Source organism: Acipenser ruthenus, chromosome 21 (assembly GCF_902713425.1).
Source record: "Acipenser ruthenus chromosome 21, fAciRut3.2 maternal haplotype, whole genome shotgun sequence".
Taxonomy (NCBI): Eukaryota; Metazoa; Chordata; class Actinopteri; order Acipenseriformes; family Acipenseridae; genus Acipenser; species Acipenser ruthenus.
The window spans coordinates 19,686,422-19,690,663 of NC_081209.1; positions in this window are offsets into that span (position 1 = coordinate 19,686,422).

The window sequence follows — 4,242 nt, forward strand, 5'->3', positions numbered from 1 at the left end:
GTCATGATCTTATTGGGATAGGCTTTAGACAGAACAGTGGGTGTGGTCTTCTAGGCCAGCATTGAGGGACATTGCTAGAACTCTATGGGGAACATTGGTGTTGGGAGAGTTGTTCAGATGAATAAACACCAATTTGGTTGAAGGCTCAACTACTCTTCATAAAATAATGCCATGTTACAAGAAAGAGGGTCTATCAAATGAGAATTTTGCCTACAAAAAAATGAAATGGTTATTATGGAGGTTTCACCTTTAATGAATATACCATATATTTGCATAAATTAACTTGTCTATTGCCACATTCTTGTTTTTTGTATCCTATGTAGGCAAGATTTTGCTCATTTTAGGTCATTATCCTATGTTGCACCATTTTTTTTTTGTTTTTAATCTTTAAACTTCAGTTTAGCATTAGGAGATGTGATGTGGGTCTACATATAATTCAATACAGATGGGAAAAAAGGATGTGACAATAAACAAAATCATTTCTGAAAATATATCCTCTGGTAGTTCCATTACAGGTGAAACAGCTTCCATAGTAAATACTTCATTTTTGTCTGTCACTTGCAGGCAAAATTCCTATCCGATACACCCTTGTCCTTGTAACTTGACACTGTTTTACAAAGAGAAGTTGTGTCTTCAATCAAATTTATCAACCAGTGTTAATTAAAAAAAATGTACACCAACTCAAAATGTTTGGGGCAAGGAGTTTAAACAAACATTCTCAAATGTTATGTACAGTACATTTGTGAAGATCGGTGCTTGGGATTTGACATGCTATTTTTCTGTGAAATGCAGTTACTTCTTTGGTTTCATATACCTCTATCCGATATAAGTGCATCACACTGACACAAATATAAGCTGAAGATAAGTGTTAAAAGTAATTGCGAAGATGTTTAGACATTTGGATTATTATTCAACAGCAGTATCTTTTGTGATTGTAAACACATACTTCAATTGGTTTTGGACTTTGTCTTCCATTCTCCATGAAAATAGACCTGCATACAAGCACATGTGCTATCCACATAGAGGTGCACCATGCCATGCACCCGTCTACCAATATATTTAAGATGCAAGGGTTCTGAGTGGGGCACAGTTGGCAATAAATGCTCCTCCCCTATCATTTTTCAATTCATAGGAAATTGATAACTTTTTGGAATACCACTGCACTTGCAATCTGCAGCTTTAAAATATGAGAAGAGGAGACCATTGTTATTCAGGGATAACGAGACATTTAGAAATCAAACGGGGCATCTGAGTCTTGTAAAATAGGAAACTATTGCCCCACTTCCAGGCATTCTGCATGTATTGATCTGCCAAGCTTCAGCACACATTTTCTTAGTTTGTATTTACTGTCCCCATTTTGAGGATGTTTGCAATCATAGTTTTTTTTTATAATTCTGTGTTTGTCTGTGAGTGCAGAAGCTGTTCTTCAGGTCTAGTTACCAGCTATATATATATATATATATATATATATATATATATATATATATATATATATATATATATATATAATGTAGCCTAGATTCGCCAAAATGTCTTAATATTAGCAGGTGCCATGACCCTCTATTTTATAACTGTGTGTTACCAGCAAAAACAAAACTTTCAAAAGTAGCTAGCTAAAGTAGTCTATGTTACAAGCAGTATATCTATGAAAAAATAAAAACAGTATTTTATTTGCAATAGGAACCATTAAGCATCATTACAATGTAAAAGGACAGTAAAAAATTGAACAAAATAATAAAGTGTAATTGAGGCTACTGACTCGTAGCAATTCCGTGTTTCCAATTGCCATTTAAAAAAAAAAATCAGCAATGGTTAAGTTCACGTGAATCTATCACATTAAAATGTGAACAACGGCTTACATAGCACATGGGTCTGAGGTGCCTCATTTTTACATGAACTTCATTGATGGCCTTCCTTCTCTCTCTCTCTCTCTCTCTCTCTCTCTCTCTCTCTCTCTCTCTCTCTATCTCTCTCTCTGGCCATTATATGATCTGAAGCCAGTGGTCACATGCTTACCTGTCTGAAAGAGATTCCTCCACAGGGGGAGATCTAGGCGCTTAAGATACAAGGTCATTCTCCCTCTCTCTGCATACATTTATTTTCATTAGAAACAAGCTTTATCAGTCTCAGCATGAAACATGGACAGGCCTGCTTTGAGTCAAATGTGCAATGAAATCAAAGCTGCAGTAGAACGCACACACACACACACACACACACACACACTCTTTCCCAAGTTAACCATTAGCTAGTGGCTAGTGGTAAAGCCGGCTATAACTTCAACATGACACTGTTGGAGGCTGGAGAAACTAGGTATAGTAGACTTCATGCATTTTCCACCAATTTGCTAGAATCAAGATTGTTTCACAGTAAAAATTCAGCTATGCACACAGTAAAAATTCAGCTGTGCACACAGTAAAAATTGCTTTCAATAAGCTGAATAGGTTGCCAGAAAATATTGCCTGGTGTTGTATAATGTAGAAGAACCTGGAGCACAGACTTAAGACATGCGTGTAAGGAAGGCAATGTGGGCAGGCTCACATTGGCAGTGCTTGTGCTGTCCCAGCCCATCTGAATACATTAAGAGGACTACAGGGAAGAAGGACAAAAATCTAAACAAATGGAGGGAAATAAATATATCCTTTTTTTCTAGACTGTGTTTTAGTTAAACTTCTAACAGTTTATAGGAAGCACCTGGGGAGATGCTATTTTCAACATGGGCTTATAAAGTAACTTAAATATATACAACAGACTATTATTTAAACAGCATTGCTCACTGCACCTTGACATAGTAAAGCTGTTGTATCTTAGCTTACAATAACACCTCCAAAGAAGAATTGTATTTAATGACCCCCCCCCCCCCTCCCCCCTCCATCCTGTTTTTTTTTTTTTCAGAACTTGACACGCTGCGTGCTTCTTTGGGGAATTCACATACCATCTTTGGTGTTTTTTTTTCTTGTAGCAGCTTCACTGGCATTTTGCCTTCCGATAGTCTTGTGTGCAATCTCTTGAGACCAAGGGCCGTAATATCCTGTAAGTGTGTTTACAGTGGGAACATTTAGTTGGGTGCATCTTTGAGAATGTTCGTGTGTTTGGGAATGTTGGGTGTTTGGGGGAATCAGAATGCTTTCAGAAATCTAACAGTGCATAATACTCCTCTACACTTCAGGAATTGTGGGTGTTAAGTAAACAGCCCAACACCCAGCCCCCCTAAAATGCTAGTTGCTCATTAAAAACTACCTGCAAAACTTTGACTACTAGTTTTATTAGTTCACATGCAATAAGGCTGAAGGTCATTGGAAACAATTAGTCCATGTTAAAAGTCTGTCCAATATTAGCAGCTCTAGAGTAGTGAAGTTAAACAACCAGGAGTCAATCTCTAGCATTCTGCTATAGCTTTTGCACTTCACATATACATAAACACTGCGTTTACATGTAATATGTGCTTGTAAAATGTGAGATTTGTTAGAACATTGTACAGTCTGTATAAGGTGTATGTCTATGGACATGAATATTTTTTTATTATTTAAGAAGAATTAAAATTGTTACTACGACTACTACTTCTAAGACTGCTACTAATGATAATAATAACAATTATAATGTTAAAATCTATGTGTGAGAAATTACACAAAATAGTGACTTACAAACAAATATAGCAGTTTAAGAATACCGTATGGAATTATCAGATGGGAATTGTAGGGAGATTTTATTCCCGACGCTTTACATTCTTACTGCAGTAAGAAAATATAAACAAAATAAATACATAAATAAATAAAATAAGTGCTGCGGATTGGTTCACAAAAGGAAAATAATATAAACATATACATCTGTTATTTGGAGTTTGTTAAAAAAAACAAACATTAAAAGATCAAATGTATGTTATTTATGTATGCATTTATTTTTTAATTTGTTTATGTTAGCATATCGGTACACATTTCAGAATTACTACAAGGGTTCCATTTTTTAAGTTTTAAACATTGACTTTTTAAATATTCAAACATTAGGCAAAATAAAAACTTACAGTAAAAAAAAAAAAAAAAAAAAAAAAAAAAGATTATGCAACTTCGGAGGTGTGTTATTAACAGTTTAGCAAGAATGATCAAAGCCACAAGTTTTGGGAGTGAATTGTGATTGGCTTGTAGGTTTCCCATAGAGACGGTGATGCGGTCGAGTAGGGGGCTGGGCTTGGTCCCAGCTGAGACCCATCTCAACATCAGTGCCATAGACTTTCTTTGGCTTTTAATT